The sequence below is a fragment of the Crocodylus siamensis genome, chromosome 10, assembly GCF_052110815.1.
Source record: "Crocodylus siamensis isolate JL-2025a chromosome 10, ASM5211081v1, whole genome shotgun sequence".
In the NCBI taxonomy this organism is placed as follows: Eukaryota; Metazoa; Chordata; order Crocodylia; family Crocodylidae; genus Crocodylus; species Crocodylus siamensis.
The window spans coordinates 58,150,801-58,174,092 of record NC_143404.1 but is presented as its reverse complement, the minus strand read 5'-3'; the positions used below and the strand labels follow the sequence as shown (position 1 = coordinate 58,174,092).

The 23,292-nt window shown below is 44.9% G+C and overlaps 1 protein-coding gene and 1 long non-coding RNA gene across 9 annotated transcripts in view; one reads left to right on the top strand and one right to left on the bottom strand.

The window, feature by feature from the left end:
* The window catches only part of LOC149856652 (uncharacterized), a 175,917-nt gene that overhangs the window by 92,337 nt on the left and 60,288 nt on the right, over window positions 1–23,292 (top strand). The window lies entirely within an intron of this gene.
* EYA2 (EYA transcriptional coactivator and phosphatase 2) overlaps window positions 1–23,292 on the bottom strand; it is a 147,096-nt gene that overhangs the window by 85,992 nt on the left and 37,812 nt on the right. Inside the window, exon 1 of one of the 8 annotated variants that reach the window (XM_090064131.1) lies at window positions 11,056–11,076. The exons of the other annotated variants lie outside the window; for them this stretch is intronic. The gene's annotated coding sequence lies outside the window, so the exon portion shown is untranslated. Of the gene's footprint in view, window positions 1–11,055; window positions 11,077–23,292 lie in introns of those variants that run through there. 8 annotated transcript variants of the gene reach the window in all.

Here is a 23,292-nt window from a genome sequence, read left to right as displayed (position 1 = left end):
GGTAAGGTTTGGAGGTTCCAGTTAATCACGATAACTTTTGAATGCACCTCTGAAAGCCTTTCCAAACCTCCTTGTTCTAAAAAATCAGGTTGCAAACATACACAAGACAAGTCTCATATAAGTCACCTGATTTTAACGCAGCCAGAAAGGTGCAGTCTCTGGTCATACAGGATTCAGATGTTCAAAAAAACCCAAAAAACAAAACAATCCCAGGTGTGCATGTGCATGTAATACATGCATAACGATACCATATGTATCGTTGGGGTGGGACTTGATCTGCTCAGGTCCCTTCCAACCCTACCAACTATGAAACTGTGTGTGGTTATCTATTAATTGGATGAACTAGTTTTTGATAAAACAAGGATCACAAGAACCACTGCTCCAATGAGCACGTGTGTGTGTGGGTCTACCCACGTAAAATTTTCAAATGTAGGTGCCAATCTTTAGGTATCCAAATACTCAGAAATGTTGTTCCAAGACCTCCACCTTCACTTCCATTCTTTATCACCTTTGTAATATCAAGGCTCTTAAACTCTATTTAGGAATGCGGCTAAGTGCCTAATTTGGGGCAGCTAAATTTAAACCAGCATGATCTTGTAATTCCCTAGCTGCCTTATTTTATACCAAATACCTTTTCTAAATATCTACCCGCTACAACAATCTGTGGAAGGAATGCACCATGGGTTTCATGGAAACCGCAGCTCAGTTCTGAACTCAGAAAAAATTCAGTACAGCTCTAAACTTGGAAAAAAAAAATACTTGGAGGGAAATCCAGTAGCCTTAGAAGTTTGGGAGGCCAGTGGGTAAAGCAGGACTGTTTTTCAAAAACAAAAAACACATGACACCATGGAAATCTGCTTTGCATTGTGAAACATGTAGATATACTTGCTCTGCAGCATTTGATTCAGGCCCAACACAGACAGTACACAGACAAGGATTCAAAGATGCTGCACTATTTTTTTCTTTGCTTTTCACAGTCATAAGAAGCAGGTTGCACCATTTGTCAGGCTTGTCCTCACTTTAGTCCCCCTGAGGCTACCACATTAAGGGAAAACATGACTGTGCTTTTAGAGGGGTATTCCAGAGCAGCAACAGGGAATGGACCTGGAAGATGACAGCTGGAGCATAGAGGTTGGGGTGGGGGAGGAACTCGAGGCTTCCACTGTGGGGAATGGCCCAAAACCATATGGAGGGTCCCAAGTCAGGGCCTGAACCAGCTCACCTTTCTGTTTACCACTGAACACATTGTTCAGCTAACTTGCTGCTCTGAGATAAGGATCTATCCATTCAGCAGGATAAAGGTGGCAGATGGTGTGGCAGCCACTATGGAGTTTGTATTTGCATGCATAGTACAGTATGTCTGAAATATCATGGGGTTAAAAGATCCACGCATAAAAATCCAAAGCCTGGACATTGTGATTCTATTAAATAAGTCATGGTGCTCGCCTTTTATTTATTTTTGGTAGCCGACAATATTAGCTTGTAAAGTGATGAGCCTGCGAAGAGGGGAGATAAACCAAACACTTTCCCTCTATGCATCTCCAAAAACTTCACAATTGTTGCAAGCCTCCCGTGAGGTAGGCAATTATTATTATACAAAGGCATAAACTAGATACAGAGAGGTGAAACGTCTTGCCCGAGATCAAATACCAGGCTTGGGGCAGAGACCAAAATAGAATTCAGAAGTTCTGGTTTATAGTTCCCCACTGTAATATCTAGGCAGCAACTCCTCCCTAGCAATTAATACATCTGTCCTTCAGGGATGTGTACATCTGTAGCAATGCATACCAAGTAGCACGACTATTTGCATGGTATCTGGATTCCAAAATGCTCAACTTCCTCTTCACTTCTACAGCCCCACTGCCTCCCCCACTTCCAACTTCAACTGTAGCTTGCCCTTATAAAGTTACTCAGGAGATTTATAGACACACACACGCACACACTTTTTTAGTACAACATGATGTATACAAAATCTTCTTCGGATTTTAAAACAAAGGCCACCTGAGTTCAAATTGGGTGATCTGAAATCAGCAGGAAAATGGTCAAATTTAGGAAGTTCCCACTCCCATCACTGCAGTATCTTACTGATAATTTTTTTAGCGAGAGAGAGAGAGAGAGAGAGAAGCCTCAGGTGTTAATAAGTTTTACCTCTGGATCACCTGGGTAGTTTGAGGCTCTCTAAGTAGCCTCTGCACATCAGGATCATTTCAATACGAGGGTCATCTTGGTCATCAACTGAAGCACAGCAAGGCCAAAGTAAAGAGATGGAAGCATGGGGGACTGCATTATACCCACAATAGCAGTCTGTGAAATTAACTTCATTTAAATGCACCCAGCGATCTGGTTTAGCTATCAATACAAAATCAATCCCTGGCTTCAAAACCCTAAAAATAGCTTGTCCTGGATCTTGCAATGAGTCAATGACAAAGCTATAAATGGAACCTAAAAGTCCTGCCTCACCTAAACCCAATCCATCATACGCTATGCCTATAAACAGCACATTCTGAGGAACAGTGAACCAACACCATGGTTTTGCCATTACTATTGTAAATAATCACATGATATAAAAAAAGCCTGTTAATACATGACTGGACATTTTCATTTGGTTAGCTATGTGATGACGTGTTAGATTCCATTACAGTCACTTTCACAAGCTTAAGAACAAAAACAAACCTAGGTTTCAGGCTGTGAAATGGTTGAAATAGCACTTTATTTACTCTTCACAAAAACAACACAAGGTCTCTCTAAGCTGCTTGAGCAACACAAAGGGATGGTAAATTTCCTACCTAAGGAGACAGCTTGTGTAGCCAGCTCCTATCCCCTCTCTGCACCCAAAGTTCAGACAGCATGTCAGGGTAGAAAGAAATAGTGATAGTGCAACCACCATATTCAGAAAGCAGAGAATCCAGCGAGGACTGCTGCCAGCCAGAGCAAGTTAGAGCAGCCCTTAAGAATTAGGAAACTATAAAATGGCTCCCTGACAGTCCACTAACTCCACTAGAAGCCGCAGACACAGATTTTATGGGCACAGATAAACATTCAGACCGCCGCTTTAACTCACGGTGCTTTATGTAAAGTGCCATGAGTTATAGCACTCCCCCGACCAACAAGATGTTTGTCTGCTGGGTTTGGGAGGGGAGGAATGGCAAATCAAGCCTGTCTGCACCACCCCTCTCCCCAAGCCCTACCTTCCCCTCCCAGTTCCAGGGCTGTCAACAAGGGGAGGGAGCAGCTCCAAGCTGCTGGCTGGGATTTGCTGCCTGGTCAGAGCTAGAGGGAGATGGGGGTAGAACAAAACCCCTAAGGTACTGGGGGGGGCAGGCCAGGTCTGCGAGGTGAGGGGGCTCTGCTCCACCCCTACCCCCCTCCAGTTCAGTCTGGGCAAAGCAGAGAGGAGGAGACAAGAAGCACTGAGCTGCTGCTTGCCCAGCATGAGCTGGAGGGAGGAAGGGGTCAAACAAGCAAAAAATTAATCCTATGGAACACAGGTTCCCTAAGGTGCTCTAAAGCAGAGCACCTTCATCTGCTACATCATTTAAGGAAAGTTAATTATTTGCATGATCAGACACTTTAAAAGCCCTCTAAAGCCATGCACATATGTCGTGGCATGGCTGTAGAGCACTTTCAGGGGCCCAATAATGCAAAAAATGTAGCTTGTATAAGCACCCTATGGCTAGGTGCAGGCATTGCACTTTGTGCACTTTAAGTTTGCAGAAAGCTGTTTTCAGCCATGCCGTAACATATGCAGGGCTGCAGAGTGCTTTTAAAGAGTCTGATCATGCAAAAAATTAACCTTCAAATGAGGTATCAGAAGAAGGCGGCCTGCTTTAGAGCACCTTAGAAAACTTGTGTTCCCTCTGGTAAATTTTTTTCTTGTTCCCCCTCTACCCCACACCAGCTCAGGCCTGGAAAGCACCAGCTCAGTGCTGCTTGCTTTCCCCTCTCTGCTTTACCCAGTCTGAGCTGGAGGGAGGTGGGAGTGGAATGGGGTGCTGTGGAGAAAGGACTCTGGGGTCTCTCCCCCTGCAACCCCTGTCCCCATCTAAGCCATACTGCAGCTCTTCCTGGTGGGGGCTGCTGCAGGGACACAGACCTTGGAGCCCTTCTCCTACAGCAGCCCAGCTGGGTTGCACCATGCTGCAGCTGCTGGCGGTAGCCATTGAGAGGCTGGGGGGCGGTGGGGTGGAAGCAGGAAAAGGCAGCCCCCTCCCCCCAGCATTGACCCATCCCATCCCACCCTGAAACCCCACCCAGCATTTTGTGGGGGGACCCTCTCCCCCGCCCCCCAGCTGCTGCTGACAGTCACCAGCTGACGATGGAGGGGCAGGTGAGGCTGGAGAGAGGGGCTGTTCTGGTAGTCTCCTGGGAGGCATGCCGGAGTGCCCCCAGTGGCCAGTGCAGGCAGGCATTGAGCACCCCCACCCCTGAACAGTGAACATCTGTTCAGTTGGCTCCTGTTCTAATTTACAGTGCTTTGGGCATTGAACATCTGTACTTAGCCGACGTGACTAGATGTGCATAAGTTTTATATCAGATTTTCTTTTCCATTGTGAAGAGACAGTTTTCCCTGAAAAATCTCTATACCTTAATTAAGAACAAAACTTATTTTTCCCTTACAGTCTGCCAAATGTGGGATATTCTATACTAGTTTTCAGATAACACACACCCTCCAATGCAATCCAAAATCCCATTATTCATGGCACTACCCAGATTGTTACTAAAGAATTGAAACAGATGTTTAAAGGGGAATGATATTTTATAATGATTAACGCAACCTAATTATATAATTGTTCAAAAATTTCATTAGCCATTAAGATGATTTTTCTACTGCTTTTGCTCAGCTCACTTTTGTATTTCCAGGGTTGTGTCACATTTCTTAGTATTTGCTCTTTAACATCTTTTCTTTTTCAAATGTGTACAAACAAATTATACAGCTGTGGAGTTACCAGTATGCATACACCCATTTTGTGCATTTAATTACTAGCTTGTGCATATGCAATACTTATTTATATATGTATGACACCAGTTCAGGAATATTGAGATTATAAACTGACAATTTAGTGACAAATGATGAGCGCCATCAGTGAAATAACAGTCTGGGTGTTACTATTTTTTAACCAGTTCCTGGGTTCAGTAACTTACAGCAGAATCAGTAATAAAGTTTGCTGAATCTGTGCTCGTACTGAAACCTGGAATGGTAGCATGTAGCATGTCCAGCTGATGGACACCTGGAAAATGTTTTACCTTTTAGAATTAACCCCCCCACCAAAACCCCCCACCATGTGTGAATTACCATTAGAATCTCAGTTTTCACATTAGAATCCCCTATCAAAAAACAATATTTTGCCCTGAAAGTTGGCCCACAGCATCTCAGCAAAGAACAGAGACTTTTCTTTTACTGTTTAGGGGAAAAAAATCCTTTCAGTCATTTCAAGTTACAGAAGCCAGATTAAACATTTTAAAGTTTTATATTCTTTGGTTGAGATGCTTGGATAACTTACAAATTGCATTTTCTTTTACAGTGATGTTCTGAAGGTTGCAAATCAGGCTCCGATTCAAAGCACTCAGACATATGCAGGCTGTTAAAAATCACACAATCTCATCCCTATTCAGCAAAGCACTTGAACACAGGCTTAAATGCTTTGCTGAATTGGGAACCCAGGGTTTAGACTTAATTAGCAAGGAACTTTTACACAATGGTCATGAGGACAAGGCAGGCACCTCAACAGTTAGTACATTGAAACAATTATACCAAAACCTGGACCAGATATTGTACCACAGCTAAGAAGTGGAGATGCGTGTATTGTGAATACAGGGTGGGATTAAGGTGGTTCTTGGGCACTGCTTGGATCTCCAGACAATCAAAAGCATCTTCAGGCCTGCTCTAAAGGTCATTACAGGCAAGCCCCACTTAGTGCTCTTAATTGGTTCCTGAAAAACTGAGCATTAAGCGAAACCAACTTTCACTTTCTAAAGCCACCAAAATCACCAGAATCAGGGCTGCCAGGATTAATGTCAGTTTCAGTGACAGCTGTACGATGCCCGTGAACGTTATAATGAAACTTGCTGAGCGCTAAGTAGAATTGCGTATCAATGTAAAATGAGCACTATATGGAAATAGTGCTAAGCAAAACAACGTTTAAGCAGGGGTTATCATTTGTACCATCCCCACCACCACCATGGAGGGCAGGTTTCAGAGTCTAAAGGAAAAAATACTTCAGTTTTCCTATCCCCACCCTAGCTGCCAAAGGGCTGAAGCACGGAGTAGGACCCAGTCTCTGAAACCTTTCTGTGATAGAATCACTATTGTGTTTCTACACTGGCTGCTCAAAACAATGGAGCTTTAAAAGCAAGGCCATAGAGCAGGGGTGGGCAAAATGCGGCCCAGGGGCCAGGTGCGGCCCGCCAGGCCATTCTATCTGGCCCACGGGGCCCCATCAAAATTAATATTTATCTGCCCCTGGTTGCCTGTCATGCGGCCCTTGATGGCTTGCCAAAACTCAGTAAGCGGCCCTCTGCCTGAAATAATTGCCCGCCCCTGCCATAGAGTGATGATGTTCTCAAAACCTGTGATATTTGGGATGCAACACATGCCAATGAACATTATGGGTCAGTTTTTTAAATGGCAGATTGTTTGTTACAGAGGTGTATGCAGTGAGCAAGAAAATAGGAAACCATGCATACAAGTATAATGGGACCCCTACCCCATTAGTAAAGAGGAGAGGGAGTCCAGGAATAACTGGTCTTCCCCAGCCCCTGGGACAAGCTGATGCGGGCAAAGAGCTTTGGAATAAAATGGTACGAGCAGTGACCAACAGGCTTGGGGGCAGAAATGGACTCACAGAGAGAGACTTATGAGCACCAGGCTGAGCTACCCCTGGGAGGGGAACCTTTTATTTTGGAGCAGACACTCATGTTTTGGGGGTTTTGTTTCTAGTGGGGAACTGACACGACTGAAAGGGGTGGATTGGAGGCCACAGGGGTACAGCAGGGGCCCTCAGCTTAGAGCCCTTCTTGGGGCTGTGACCCGGGAAGCAGAAAGACTATCCTTGTCTGACAGAGGGCAGAAATAAGACAGCAAGCCTGGAGCTCGCAAAGGTGAGACCAGAAGCTGAGGAGGCCAGAGCCCAGGAGGACAGAGCTGGGGCCTGGGACAGTGGACCCCATGCTGAGGGGCTCAGCCAGAGGAACGTGGGACAAGGCCAGGGGGGCTCAGTTCAGACACAGGCTGCCATTCAGTGCCCCCTCCCCTCTTTTTCCCCTCTATGTGGGACCCTCAGGCCAAAGGGGGCCACAATGTGGGGGCCCAGGACATGACCTCACTGGCCCAGCAGCAAGTGCATCAAAGGATGAGCATTGTACACAGCATGAATAGTTAAGGGCCATGCAGCTGGTTAGTTACCCAGGTGGCAGTAATAGGAGTTTTTTGGACTACCTCCAAAAGGACATTTCCTCTGTGGAGGGCATCATGGAAGAGAAGCTGAGGTGGCTGGGGGAGAAATGGTCTGCTCACAATGGATGAGATGAGGGGTCATGCAATATATGAAATGTGGGGGAAAGGAAAATTAGAAGAAAGACTTTTTTCCTCTGGAAAAGTCTGTAAGACGCTGCAGAGAAAGGTGGGCAGAGGTTCAGGAGAATCAGAGGTCTCAAAATTAGTAGCCAGAGTGATGGGGGAGCACCTGCCAAGAGATGGCTCTCTCTGCAACACTGCGTGGGGATTTTCTCAAGAAATCTTACGGCTGGCTGGCAGCAGGCCAGAGAAGCTGAAACCACTAGATCTGCTTAGCCATATGCTTGTGCAAAACCCTGGGCAGGACCAGCAGCACATGCCAGGTATTTTTTTGCTCTGGCTTGGTTAAGGAGGTGGGGAACGACTTAGAGACAGAGGCTGCAGACTAATTACAAGAGTAACATTTTTGTCTTGCTTTCATGACTTTATCTGTTTTTAATTTAGCTGACTACTTTCACCTCCTCTCTCCTTCCAAATTGGCAAGGGTCACTTAACAGAAAGCTGCTAGCTTATGACTGCAGCAATTTTTATAACAGCTTGATTTTCTGGCCTGCTAATTTCAGAAGGGAATGCCTTAAAAGTGACCTGTTACAAGAGAGATTTCTGCATAAAATATCCGGAAAAGTTTGTCTTTGAAAGGAAAAAATAAAAACTAGAGCTAGGTGATTTTGCTTCCTTCCCCACTGGAAAATATGGCCTTGGGTACATTTTTCAAAAACACCTAAATAAACAAGTGCTTAGAGGACTGTGTCCCATTAACTTTCAGGTCTTATATACGTCACTTCCGTAAATCAGACCTAGGCACATTTGAAAAGTCACCTTATCTATGAAACTTGAATCTGAACAGAAAAGGGAAGAATTGTTAAGCCACAACATTTTTTGATAATACTCATTTAACTCCAATGTTCAGTGAGCGCATGTGGGAGAGACATCTTTGGTGCATATTCATCATCCCCGGGCCTTCAGTTTAGGTGGCCAAATTCATGTTCAATATCCTCTGTAACGTCTCCAGTCCCAACCCCCACTGAATTCCTCCAGCAATGGAAGAGGAAGAAAGTATACACATTTTTTATATTTTAAAAGGTGAAAAGATAACAAGAATGGGAGGGAAAATCCTTAAATACAAAAGTTGTAGGTTCATTCTTTCTGCATCATAAAACACCTTTTGAAAGGGCGCTGGCCCAGTTTTTAAAGTTTCTTATGAGGTTCCCACTTACTACAGACTTCTACTGCATAAGTTAAGGCTTCCAGTTATCTAGGCTGGGGCATCACTCACCAGCTCCTCTAACCGCCCAACCTAACTATTCTCACATCGTCATTTTAAACACATTCCTCTCCTGGAAAGCACTGCAACTCAGCAAGTTCTTCTAAGAGCAAATGCCTGACAGCTCACAGAATTATTTGAGAGCTACCACACAGTTGCCAAACTCTGCCTTCCTCTCCACCCTTATCCTTGCACCGAAAGCACCACTTTATTTTATCTCTTTTTTATATATGAATCTTGGAATTCAGAAGGGGGAAAGGAATTATATCAGCTCATCTCCAACCCCCAATACACCAATAGATGTATGCAAAGACCTGAACAGGCATAAAGTTAAACCTGAGCTGGAAAAAAGTGCTTCTTCTGCAAAACTGACAATACAATGGTGATGACAAGATACAGTTTCAAGGTGACCCTAGGGCACTGCACCTCAGGCTGTTTATGTTCCTGAGAGCTAGCTATCTTTTGCTGACATGATCGAAACTCAAAGCAGCAGCAGCTTTCTGCATCAGATCATTCTCTGGACCCGTTCAAGCACTAGAAGGAAGGGGGCTCAGACATTTCTGTCTTTTCAAAAGCAAAAAACCTGGAGTCTTTCTAGCACGGATGAAAAGCAGTACGATACAATTTGAACCTTCGAGGATTAAAAATGAAAGGCACAGGGTAGAAGTGAAGTGTGATGGGCAAGGAACAAGAGAGATGTCCTCTAAGACATAAAATGAAAAGATGCAATGATGAGACTGATCCAGATAGCAGGTCCTGAAACAAAGGCTCACCTTGTCACAGGTTAGGTGGTGCAAAGGAAAAGGACTAGGGCAGGGATGGACAAGAGAGTAGAGAGAGCTGGGAGGTCAGTAAAGTTACCTGGAAGGAGGGCAAGTCCATAGGAGGGCAATTTTCAGATGAATGTTGAAGTAGGCAGAGTGCCAATGGCGACATTACAGCTATGTACTCTTACGCCTGAGAAAAAAGGCAGGCAAGTGGCATGCTATGCATGCTGGAGCTGGGAGGGCTGGGACCACAGATGCTTTCCTCAGTCTTTCCCAATCTGTGATTACAAAACCAGATCTGTTTTGAAATGTGTTTGGTTTCTAGCCCTGGATCACTCCCCACTGCATTTTCCACCCTCATCTTCCATCCTCAGGTTGTTTGGTATTCTTCTCAGTGTTGTCCATCTCTGCTTTTTAAAAAAATGAACATTTCTTGCCCTCAAGTTTATGGAAAAAACAAACTTCAAAAGTAGGTTAAGTCAATCATAGACTTCTGTTTAATAGCTGAGTCAAAACAATTTACAAAATTGTTTTCTAGAACACAAAAACAATAAAGCTCTTTGCATGAACCCAGAATGTTTCACTTGACACAAAATAAAATGCTTCATTTTTAAAAATTAAATGTAGGTCAGTTTCTAATTGAACAACACCTCTTTAAAATAAGATGAAAAACTTCAGTTAGAGAATAATTTGGCATTTTGGAAATGAAACATTTTGTCTGGAAAATTACAGAACAAGAAGTTTCAAAAAAAGTTTTAATTCTTCCCCTCCTTTAATTTGCCAACTTTGACCCAATTTCACCAACCCCCCCCCCTCCAAAAAACCCCCCCAAAAACTAGTGATGAAGGGGAGTGGAGGAGGTTGGAAATTGCCTAGCTCTTGCTCAAATACTGGATGAAAGGAACTGGAAAAATATTAAAAATCCTTATGATTTTAAACCACACATGCCGATTGAGAAGTCTAATGATTTCTGAATGCACAGGGTTAGTAAAGCTGACTGTACATCTTGTTCCACTACAAGCTCTGAATTTCCAGAGGTGTTGGCTCATTTGCCTTCAACACCTATTATCGTTATAGACCATTTGCCGAAAGGCAGGCTGATTATTTTCTTGCTTCAGGCCTGCCGGCTTAAGTGAAAGATACTGTTTGTACATAACTAAAATGTCTGTCCTTTTTCAGCAACGCTACAATGCCCCCCTGCTCTCTACACACCATCCTGAGACCTTCAAACCCACACCCACTCTGCAGTCAGACAGAGCAAGACAAAAAAAGATGAGGGGGAAGACCATTCATTATGAGAGGCCACAGCTGGGCAATGATCCTCCCTATACTTCCTGTAATTAACACGTGAAAGAGATTGAAGAAAGATAGAGGAGGGCTTTCTGGTTGATCAGGCCCAGGTATACTTGGCATAAACACTCAAAGGGAATTCAGTGTGTATAAAAACAAACAGACCAAGCTAGCCAACTATGACTCTGTTATGAAGTCACACACTAATGTTTGAAAGGTACCTGGAAACTGAGAATAGAGTTGATTGCAGCGTTTGCTACAAAGCTGTGCAGTTGTTCTTCTCAGCAGCTGTACCCCAAAGAAAAAACAAAAACAGTACTGTTTTGGGTTGACCCAAAAACATTCTTTTTAGGCTTAAGTTGAAACTTTTCACATTATTAAACTATCATTTTTTAGCCTTTTAAAATTTTAGGTTACTTTTGAAATGAAAAGCTGAAAATGATTATATGAAAAGTTTCTAGTGTTTCAAAATCCCCTCTTCCCTTTTACAACTGATGATACTTAGCAGTTTTGCCCTGAATTCACAGATAGTTTAGGCCCACCCCAAACTGTATTTTTGGATGGATTTGCTATTTGTCAAAAACTTTTGCCAAGCACCATGTGCAATAGGAGAACAAAATACAGAAATACCATTTGGAGCAGATCAGGCTGGAAAATAAAAAAAACATGGACACTGAGATGAGACTGGATCACTTGAATGTTAAAACATTTGAAATGTTAAGCCATGAAAAGTCCCACCCCCATAAAATGCATTCTCTGACACAGGGGGCATTTTAAGTGCTGGAAGACTCCTTGCAATGTAATCACGAGGGTTCTCATCCCCTTCAGATGAGGCACCCTGCCTCTACCCTTGTGGATCCAATTGCAGCAACAAGATGACATACTACAAAACACTGCATCCCACCTTTAAGTTGGACAAAGTACAAGTCAGGACACTCCCCCCCCAGCCAAAAAAAAAAAAAAAAATCACAAGATTTAAAAAATACTTTTACTCTCAATTTCCTTTCAGGCCTTTGTCTCCTAAAGTTCATATTTTAAAATATTTTTCCTCCAGAATCATGAGGGTTAGAAACTTATTTAAGCAAAATAAAGCTCTGCAGTTATCACAAACTGGCATGTTGGTGCAGTAAGGAAAAAAAAACTAAACATCTTGAGATTTACAGCACAGGTGAGAGAGCTGGGAACACCTAGGCATGCACCAAAGTACTTTATCTCCTGTTGCATCAGTGTGAAAGGTGATTTTGTATTAGACTTATTTTGATATTACTGAATTTATCATGAATGGATATTAGAAAGTGAGAAGCTAATTTGCTAAGAACTCATCTACAAAACCTTAATAATTTAGTTTCCACTGGGCTGCCAAATTCAGTGTAATATAAACAAACACCCCATCTCATAAAATGCTTCAGTTTGCTCAGAAAAATCTGGTTTGCTTCATTTCTCAGATGGACAGTAAATAGGACTTGCACTGGTACCTGCATGCAGAATCCCTTCTATTTGGAGATGTACAGGGGAAGGGGGTGTCAGCTGTGAGAGTCTGAGCCAGGACACTTGGGTTCTATCCCTGCTTAGGGAGCAGGAGGGGAGGGGGCTAGGAGTAGTGCATCTTGGGATGCTGGAAGACTGCATATTGCTTGTTTGATCTTTGTGGAACAATATAAATTTACCCTAACATGAGCTATGAACACGGCATAAATCAAGTGGCATAACTTTGGGGTGCTCAAAGAGCACTTAGCATGAGTTAATGCACTTTAAAACTCAAACTCTCACATTTTAAGTACCCGTAGTATGGTCTAAATGTCTGTAACTTCACCCTCAGAGCCAGGCTGTGTCTACATATGAAGTTGTGCCACTACAGCTATACCAGCATAGTTAAGGCAGTACAACCCCTCTTTCTCTACAGTGTGGATATGGTTATATGATAATGCCTTATACTGGTGAACACTTGTATGGGAAGTGATATGAAGCTATGGGCTATGTCAGAATGAGCTCTTCTACTATGTCTATTTTAGCGTGTGTGTGTGTGTGTAAAATCGCAGCGGATGGGCTGGGAGCCGGTTCCTGGCCCCTGCTCCATGATCGCACAGTAGGGCCTGGAAACAAACTCCCCAGCCCCCACTCCATGATCCCAATTGTGATTACAGAGCAGGGGCTGGGAGTTGTTTGCATGGGGACAGTTCCCTGTCTAGTCTGGACCTGACTGGGGCAGTTCCTGGCCAGCCCCAGACTGTGCAGGAAAGCAAGTGCAACCTGAAGGTGGCTGGAGGCTGTCTTGTTTTGGGCAGTCCCCAGCCAGCTCCAAGCTGCACATGCAGACTTCCCCATGCAGAATGGGGATGGCCGGGAATTGTCCCAGTCAGGGGCAGGTCCCAGCCCCATCCTGATTGGATGATTGAGACATGGGGCTTGGGAAGAGCTGCAGGGGTGGGGTAGACTAACTGGTAGCTGCCCCACTGACAGATCAGGGCAAGAAGCTGGGATCAGTTCCTCCCCTGAAGCTCTTTCTAAAGCTCCATGCCCCTGATCAGGGACCCAGGGCAAGGAGCTTCCTGCTGTCAGGGCAGGGGGACATTGTCCCCACCCCAGCAGCAGGCAGCCCTCTGGGGCCAGGAGACAGCTGTCTCTTGGCCTGGTGCTCCCTGCCATCCCCTGAGCTAGCACCCAGGGGGAGCCTGGAGCTCTCCCCAGTAGCAGGAGGGGCCCATTGCAGGGCTGCAGGGAAATGGGTGCAGATCTACTCCTTAATACCTGCATGTGTAGACACCTACCCAAAACCCCTTACTCTGGAGTAGCTTACTACCCAGTAAATCAGGGCTGGAGTAAATGCATGTGTAGACACACCCTGTGTGAAGGAAAAGAGTAGCCAGCATTAGACATGGAGAGGTGACAGAGGGCTGACAACGTCATTAGTATTTGCTGGAACAAATCTCTCGAGAGACGGTAAGTAGTGTAGACCAGTGGTTCTCAACTTTTTTTGTACCAGGACCCATTTGTAAACATTAATGGCCAGTCCTGACCCAGTGCCCTTCACTCCCGACCCACTGCCCCCGGGTCCCAGGCCTCCAGTGTGTGGGGCAGGGAGTAGGTGCGAGAGGCAAGGGGGCCCCAAGCAGCCCCTGGCAGTCTGGAACTCTGTCAGTCTTCAAGGGAAAAGCCACAGTTTCCCACGTCTTTCTCCTTGAAAGGATAATCCATTTTTTGTTGGTCCATTTTTAAAGTTTGCTCATGACCCTTTCATATACTCTTGTGATCCACTTTTTAGATCAGGTTGAGAAATAATACACTTTTAGGTCACGTACAGACATTACACTTTTACTGGTATAAGTGATTGGAAACTAGTCTATACCCCAAACAGAATAGAAGCATGGCGCACACAGACTGGTTACCAAACGGTGGAACCCAGTTTAAGATTCCCTCCCCCCACCACCAAAGGCCAAATGTATGTTCTGTTTACTACCAATCCAAACTACGCTGCTTACAGAAAACCACACAACTCAGACTGATTCTCCCTCGGGCTTTTTGAACGTCTGTGCCTAGACTTAATGCCCTGGAAAGCACATTATTTGGCATATTATGCAGAGAAAACTGGTTTCCTGCTGTGTGTTTCTTCTGGTAGTTTTTGAATATGTTGTTTGTGATCTGCAATAGTAGCAACTTCAATTTTCCTTTGGCAACTTTCTGAACAAGGGCAGGAAGAGAGGAGGCTGAGTGGATTTTTAGCACCAAGAGGAATCAAGAATGCGTAACTCAGTGAAATTCAGGCCATTAGTCAGATTGAATGCCAAAGTGAAACATTTTCCAGGAAGTTTGGTGTTGGAATGTTTTACCCTGGGGAGGGGAGGGGAGGCTGCAAAGAGTGCTGGGGGCTATCTTTCTCCTCAGAGGGATGGTTTAATTTTGTTGTAGATTTGAATGTGCGTGGCTACCCATAAACATGCATACCAGCCAGCTGCTAAGGGACATTGCCTCATTTACATGGTAGCAATGCATCGTTTATGCAGATTTCACATGGCAGCTTGCACAGAAAAGAAGGAATGTAGAAGAACACACTTGCTCAAAATAGTAAAGTGAGAACTTCTGTTAATAAATCCACACAAGAACATACATGTGAGAAAGAGCGGTGTTCCCCAAACTGTAATGCAAAAGAGGCTTATCCTTAACAGAAGAGGGAGTATATAGCAGTTCTACAGCGGTATGCAAGTGTGGTTCGGCAGAAAAAAATAACCACAGGAAATTTAAGTCCTGCCACTGATATGCCATGTGATTTACAGCATGTTTTCCACTGCTCTATGCTTTTTCTCTCCTCTGTGTGTGTCACATGTATTTGGATGGCAGATTCTTTGGGACAACACTCTTTCTTTCTGCGCGTGGCTGTACAGGGTCTTAGCTAACTGTCTATAAAGCACTCTGGGATGCTTGAATGGAAGGTATCATGTTAGTTTGAACATTCCCTCTGATAGCGGTCGTCCAGTTGCTTTGCAAAATGAAGTTAAGGGTGGCAGATCTTATTACAGTAGACATACAAAATGGTATAAACATAATACATGTTAAACAAATGTAAAACATTTAAGGAGAAGGGCAGCAACAGAAGGATCAAAAGAACAGACAATTTGCCAGCAATTTCAGTGAAATCAAAAGGAGTTTCAGTGGGAACTGGGCACCATATTTCCCTCAGATCCTTTTAAAACCTCAGCCTAGATGTCTTCATGTGCTTTAAACACCTGTCACTGGGCCTGCCCTACTGCTCCCACCCTGCCTACTACTGGTGGGGGAATAATGCTGTGTGATTTTAGAAAATATGCTGGGGTAGAAAAGCAGGATCTTTGAGGATTTCATTCATTAGGCTGCAGGTGGCTTTAGAAGTTGTCTATGGTCATAGTCAAACAGTGCATCTACATGTGCCGTTAAGGAAACATAATACACTCTGGAGTGGTTCACGCTGGAGTGAACTGCTTCCAGGTGCAGCATTTGCATGTTTACCTGGGACCACAGCAATTAGAGCTAGGGTGGAGCAGCTTTGGGCTGGCAAGGGGGCACAAGGGGCCAGCTCCAAGCTAGGAGGTGGTGGTGGAGGGGCTGGCTGGAGCTGCAGGTCTGGCCCCAGGCTGGTTGGGCTGACCAAGCGCAATTTATGCTCAGAAGTCACCATCCACATAAACATTTGATCAGAGTTAATTATTCTGCCATAAGATAGTGTCATCCCTGCCAATGAGTTAATTTACTGCACCCTAATACTGATGCACGTGTAGACGGTGAGGCTTGACCGTGGAGCTAATTAGGCAACTCTGTGGGAAAGCGCATACGTAGATACACCCACAGTGTATTTCGAAAAGAAGTACAAACAGGCTGCGCCTTGTGGTAATGGATGAAAGAACTGGGTCTGTTGCTTAGAGGAGGCAACAGGCTCAGTTCTTACGTGCTACTCTATGTATTGTCACCAACTGCTTATGAAGCCATGACAAATACCCACAACCTCTATGCCCAAGCCAAAACTTGTGAAATGGTAAGCATTTCTAGGCTTTCCCTAACTAAGGCTTTGTTATTGTTTGGAAAGTGCTTTAAAATCCTCAAAAAAAGATGTTACAGAAGTAGAAAGCTTGAATGTCATCCCTGCTAAGTGATAAATATCCGAAATAAAGGAATGGTAAAAAGGTTACAAAAGGACAAATCTCTAAGTCTCATTTTTAGTGCACATGCTCATACTCATTTGGGGCAATTTTTTTATTTAAAAAGCTCTCTCTCCTTGAACTTGTTGTTTAAGATTTACATCCGTTTTTCTGACTTACGGCAATAGCTCCAACCATCAGTCAAGATACTGGGACAGCTTTACCCTGTGAAGAGGCCTGAGGCAATACAGCCCAGCTCCATTTGCTCTGGGAGGTGGTGGGGTAGGTGCTTGAATGAGAGCAGCTCTGAGAACCACCATAATTAAAGCGCCAGGAGCGTCACATGTAGCAGCATTCCCACACTGAAAAATGGAAGCAGGGGCACTTTAACTACACCTCAAACGAGCTTTAGTTAAAGCACCCCGATGCCATTTTTCAGCGTGGGAATGCTGGTACACGTGACACTGGAGTCTGCTGGAGCACAGTAATTACAGACTAATTGAGTCTGCTCCAATGCACTCCAATTACAGCGTGTCACAGCAGTCTCGATGCATGTGTATCGGTGCTAAGTTCTTAACCCTTTAAAGGTCTGGTATCTTGGGAGACACTCCTCAGTGGTTGGGATGATTGGAGGCTCTTGCAAATCATACTGGAAAAGATGTCAATGCACATAAGGAGCATCTGGCCTTCTAGTGGAGGAAGATGATATCTGGTGAAAAACAGTATTCTTACTCCGGAATATTCATCAGGAAAGCAGCAGAAACACTTAATCCAAGGAGCAGTGGGGTGGGGGGGAAAACACCCGTGAAGAGCCAAGTAACAAAAGGACCATGATAACTCTTGGAAGGAGGAGGCTTGAGGCAAACGGTACTGGTAGGGCTGGAAACCCCGGGGTGCCTCCTGCCTTTGTTTAGGGACCATGTCCAAAACTTCAGAGCAGGTAGAAGAAAATCTCCCCCTCAGGAGGAAAAATTACTGTGCTTGGTTAGGGCTGAAGCACTCTTTGCTTGATTTGAATGCTTTTTTGCCCTGAAGGGGTAGGAAGGCCTGCAAAGATCATCTTCAAAGACATAGAGGCAGCAAATCCACCACTGTGCTAGAAATTTAAAATGTCTGTCATACCTACCAACAAACTATGTTGGATGAGGAAAATCCTAAAGCTGGTCTTGTAGTTCCTACAATAGGTGATCTTCTGAAATTCCAAGAGACACCTACCAGAAGCTGAAGTGCCTCTAAGAACTGGGAGAGTTGTGTTCAGGTACAGTAAACCTAATCTTCTGGATTATAGGTATATGCCTAAAGGCCCTGTACTGTTTGACTCTGCCTAGGACCCCGGCATTCATGCAGCCTCTCAATCATTCCTCAGCTGTTCATGTGAAAAAGTATAGTAGTCCATTAATGCATGTGGGAACAGCAAAGACTATACAGTCCCAAAAGCTGACTCGTCTAATTACTTATCTTCTGTTGATAGTTCAATATTTTTTCCCTTTCTGGAGTTTCCTTGCTGTGGTGTTCCTTAAAGCATCACTACATCCAAATTTGTGGTTACAGAGTACTTGCTGATTGAGCATGTTTGTGGTAGCAGTGGAATGCGAAACCCATTCCACGGTCTGAGGACAGTGCAACCGGCAGGGCGATGGATTCCCCTGGAGGCTTAACGTGCCCCTTGTTTGGAAGGATTCTTCCCTCCCGCTTCAGTACGATTGAAGCAGCATGTTCCGCTGGAAGCTGAGAAATCTCACTTCAGTTCTTCATTCTGCAGAAGACTTGCTGGGTGACCGTACGCAAGTCGCATATGCCTCTGCCTCATTTTCCCTCTCGCTAGGCTGGACCTAAAAATTCTCCGGACACCGTCATAAATGCTTTGTGATTTATGGATGAAATTGCTATATATATCAAGTGAAGGATTATGGTAACATTTTGTGCACAAAATCATGGATTTTGGGAATTATAGATCAGTGCTTGAACAAATTTCAAGTGTGTCCATTCAAACTAGACAGATTTATTTCGTCCCGCCTTTTCCCTGTTTAAAAATATTCTCTTTGATAAACCTGGAAGAAAAGGCTTCATATAGCATTACACACTAATTGCTATTGAGATGTGCTCTTACCCGCTTTACAGCTCTCAAAGTGCAAGGCCTGGATTTAAGATTAACCTATTTCACAGGTTCTGAAAGTATATTGATACAATTTGACTTTTGGTATTATTATTACTACTATTATTAAAAATTTCAGATCTTCACTAAGGGACATTAATGCCTTAAATTCTAATTTACAGTTACAGTAAGTTTTAGGCTTTGGTCAGCCTTGGTGAGTTGTTTTTTTTTAATTTAACAGTGCTATTCCTCCATCAGTGCATGTACACATGCAATGAATACAGATGAATAAATTCTGGCACAGTTTGTACTGGAGTTTATTGCTCCTGGGCGCCGCATTTGCACATGCACCCAGGACCGCAGCACATTGAGCTGGGGTGGAGCAGTCCCAGCTAACAGAGGGCTGGGAGAGGTCAGTCTGCCAACCCGGAGCTGCTCTGACTCAGCTCCATGTGCTGTGGAGGGGCTGGCTAGGGCATGAGGGTGCTTCAGTGCAGCACTAGCTGGTAGGCAGCCCCCACACTGAAGTGTCCTTGTGCCCTGCCAACCCCGTCAGTATTTACATGTGCCCTGTGGCAGAGTAAATAACTCCACCATAGGATAGTATTTGTGCCTGGAAATACTATCCTGCGGCTGAGTTAATTATTTTACTCTGTTCTACTAGAACTGCACGCATAGATGGTGCCATTTTACTGCAGAGCTAATTAGTCAACTCTACAGTAAATGTCTCATGTAGACATGCCCAGTGTCTACTTATATTGAACTCTGAGCCAGGGAAGCACTTTTGGCTGAGTATTGTGGAGCCATAATTTCTAAAAAAACTCAAATACATTTACCTCCAATATTTTCACCACCAAAGCCAGTTTTATTTATTTATCTAAAAAGAACATGTGGTCTTATTGAAAGAGACCCTCTTAATTTAAAAAAGATCTTCCCTCTACAGATATCACATTCATTCCCTCTAAACTGACCGATTTATTAATCAGTAAATCACAGGATGGAAAATAGGTTTCAGTAGAGAAATTAAAGACAGAACATCTCCATGGTCCCATTCCCAAAGCTTACTAAGTTAGTGGCTTTGCAGAAGTTAATTACTTCTGCCTAACTATGCTGCTCATCAGCCACCTGGGAGATATTGTGAGGTTTAGTTAGAATGGTGGACATAACTCTTTTGTTAGAATTGTGGACATAACTCCTAACCTAATTTGCACACGAGATTCAGGACACTTATAAAATACCAGGCATTTAATATTTCAGTGCATGCACAAAAGTTCCTCATAATTGAAGAATAAATAAATACATTTGTTTCATTGTCTTTAAATATTGTAGTGTTTTCGACAGGAAAAAACAACACAGGATCTTCAAATAAGTTCATGGTAGACATGCGAGAACAGGATACTACAGTGCAACTCAGCTTGAGCTGTGTGTGTGTTTGTAGGGAAGGGCAGAAGGGAGCTCAATTTGTGCTGCATGTCTCATGGTGATTTGTGGTGTGAAAACAGATCACTGGAAGGTCAACTTAGCCCAATGTCCACATGGTGTTCCCATTAATTTCTATGGAAGCCACTGCATACAGAGAATTTAGCTTTGAAAATGCAATGTGATTTCTGAGGAGGTCTGTACGGGAGGCTAAAACAAATAGCTAGTAATAGTGAACAGGAAGTGGTTTGAGTCATGTTGCGACTGCCCCTAGGCCTTGTTCAGCTCTTATACCAGTTTCTGAAATACAGTAATGAAAGTTATTTCTTTAGTTACTCCGACTGTATGTTTGTATAGTGACGACAGAACTGGGCCTTAACTCAAGAATCAGTTGGCTTCAGGTCCATTCTCAAGGGAGAGATCAGAAGACAGCAGTGTCAAACAAGAGCTCTGGCTGCACAGACTGCAGTGGCACCAGTGCCTCCTCTGTGAAATGCCAACATTGAGCAAGAACCAAAGCGAATTTAAGGTAGAACAATATAACGAATATTCTAATCTGACAGATCTCACAGAAATGTGCCTATCTGCAGTTCAGACCTGGTAATTAACACTGTCTGAAAGTGTCATAGTTTCATAGTTAGTAGGGTCGGAAGGGACCGGAGCAGATCATCAAGTCCGACCTCCTGCCATGGCAGGAAAGTGTACTGGGGTCAAATGACCCCAGCAAGGTGACTGTCAAGCCTTGTCTTAAAGACCCCCAGGGTAGGAGCCAGCACCACTTTCCTTGGAAGTTGGTTCCAGATCCTAGCCGCCCTGACAGTGAAGTAGTTCTTATGGATGTCTAATCTAAATCTACTCTCCAACAACTTGTGGCTGTTATCCTTTGTTATGCCAGGGGGCGCTACGAGAAACAAGGTCTCTCCCAAACCCTTCTGGTCCCCCCTAGTGAGTTTATAGACAGTCACCAGGTCCCCCCTCAGCCTTCTCTTGTGAAGGCTGAGCAGGTTTAGGTCCCACAGTCTCTCATTGTAGGGTCTGCCCTGTTGCCCCTGATCATGTGGGTAGCCCTCCTCTGGACCCTCTCAGTGTTGTCCACATCTCTCCTGAAGTGGGGCACACAGAACTGGACACAGTACTCCAGGTGTGGCCTGACCAGTGTCATATAGAGGGGGAGGATCACCTCCTTGGCCCTACTTAAGATGCATCTGTGGATACATGACAAGGTCCAGTTAGTCCTGCCAACCGTGACCTTGCATTGTCGGCCCATGTTCCTCTTGGAGTCAGTAATGACTCCAAGATCCCTTTCTGCCTCTGTGCTCTCAAGAAGGGAGTTTCCTATCCTATAAGTGTGGTGCTGGTTACTACTGCCCAAGTGCAGCACCCTGCACTTGTCAGTATTGAAACACATCCTGTTCTTGTTAGCCTACCCCTGTAACTTACCCAGGTCTTGCTGCAGTCTTTCCATCCCTACTAGTGTGCTCACCTCACCCCAAATTTTGGTATCATCAGCAAATTTAAACAGGGTGCTTTTCACCCTGTCGTCCAAATCGCTGATAAAGAAATTGAACAGCGCGGGCCCAAGGACTGAGCCCTGGGGGACTCCGCTGCCCACTTCTCCACAGGTTGAATATGACCTGTCCACTACCACCCTCTGAGTACGACCCTTGAGCCAATTTGCAATCCATCTGACTGTGGAGGCATCAATGCCACAGTTGCCTAGTTTTTTAATGAGGATGGGGTGGGAGACGGTGTCAAAGGCCTTGCTGAAGTCCAGAAAGACTATGTCCACGGCAACACCTGCATCCAGTGCTTTTGTGACCTGATCATAAAAGGGAATCAGGTTGGTCTGACATGACCTGCCCCTAAGGAAAACATGCTGGTTGCCCTTGAGCATCATCCCTGAAGCCGGCCCATCGTAGATGTGCTCCTTGATGATCTTCTCAAAGAGTTTCCCTAGGATTGAGGCAAGACTGATGGGCCTATAGTTGCCCGGGTCCTCCCTCCTCCCTTTTTTTAAAGATGGGGACCACATTGGCTATCTTCCAATCATCTGGCACCTGGCCTGAGCACCACAAACACTCGTAAAGCTGTGCCAAGGGCCCTGCAATAACCTCTGCTAGCTCCCTCAACACCCTGGGGTGGAGAGCATCTGGACCCGCTGATTTGAACACGTCCAGCCTCTCCAGAAGCTCTCTAACCCGGTCCTCCCCAACCTGAAGTCTGGAGGCATTCCCCTCGAGTCCATCTTGCATCATGGTGGGGAAGTCCTGGTCCGTGCACAAGAAAACGGAGGTGAAGAATTGGTTAAAGAGGTCTGCTTTCTCCTCCGGCGCAACCACCAGATTGTCCAGAGTATCTTGCAGGGGCCCCACATTTACGGGTGCTTTCTTTATCCTCTCTCTATATTTGAAAAAGGACTTTTTATTATCTTTGAACTTGGACGATAGTTCTAGCTCTATGTCCACCTTAGCTTTCCTGACAGCCCCCCTACAGGCCCGAGCAGAGGAGGTATACTCCTCTTTGGAGACAGCACCCCCCTTCCACCGGTTGTATGCTGCCTTTTTGGCAGTCAGGCATTCCTGGACGCCCTTGGTGAGCCAGGGGGGCTTTCAGGCAGTCTTGCCCCCCCTTGCTTCTTGTTGGGATGGTCACCCCTTGGGCCCTGAGTATCGTCTCCTTAGGGAACAACCACTCATCTTGGGCACTGAGTTCCCCTGCTCTTGAGAACCCCAGCGCCTCTCCCACTAATCTCAACTCGTTGAAGTTGGCCCTCTTGAAGTCTAGGGCTACTGCCTTGCTGCAGGCCCTTGACACCCTGTGCTGGATGGTGAATTCCAGCAAGCAATGATCGCTATCACCCAGGTGGTCAAGAACTTGGAGGCCCCTTACCAGGTCATCACCTGTGGCCAGGACCAGGACCAGGACAAGGTCCAACAGGGCATTTCCTCTGGTGGGACTGTGCACCTCCTGAATTAAGTAGCGGTCCTGTATCTTGGCCAAGAACCTCCTGGAACGGTCTGACCTGGCTGACTGTTCCTCCCAGGAGATGTCCGGGTAATTTAAAATCAACCATGACAACTACATCCCTTGCCTTAAGTGCCTCTGCAAGCTGGCCCGAAAATTCCCAGTCCAACTCCTCCTCTTGATGTCTAATCTGAATTTACCCACTGCGAGCTTGTGACTGTTATTTCTAGTCATTCCTGGTAGTGCTCGGGGAAACAGAGACTCCCCCAGTGCCTGCTGGTCTCCTCTGACTAGTTTGTAACAAGCCATTAGATCCCCCCTCAGCCTTCTCTTATGGAGACTGAACAGGTTCAGGTCCCATAGCCTGTCCTCGT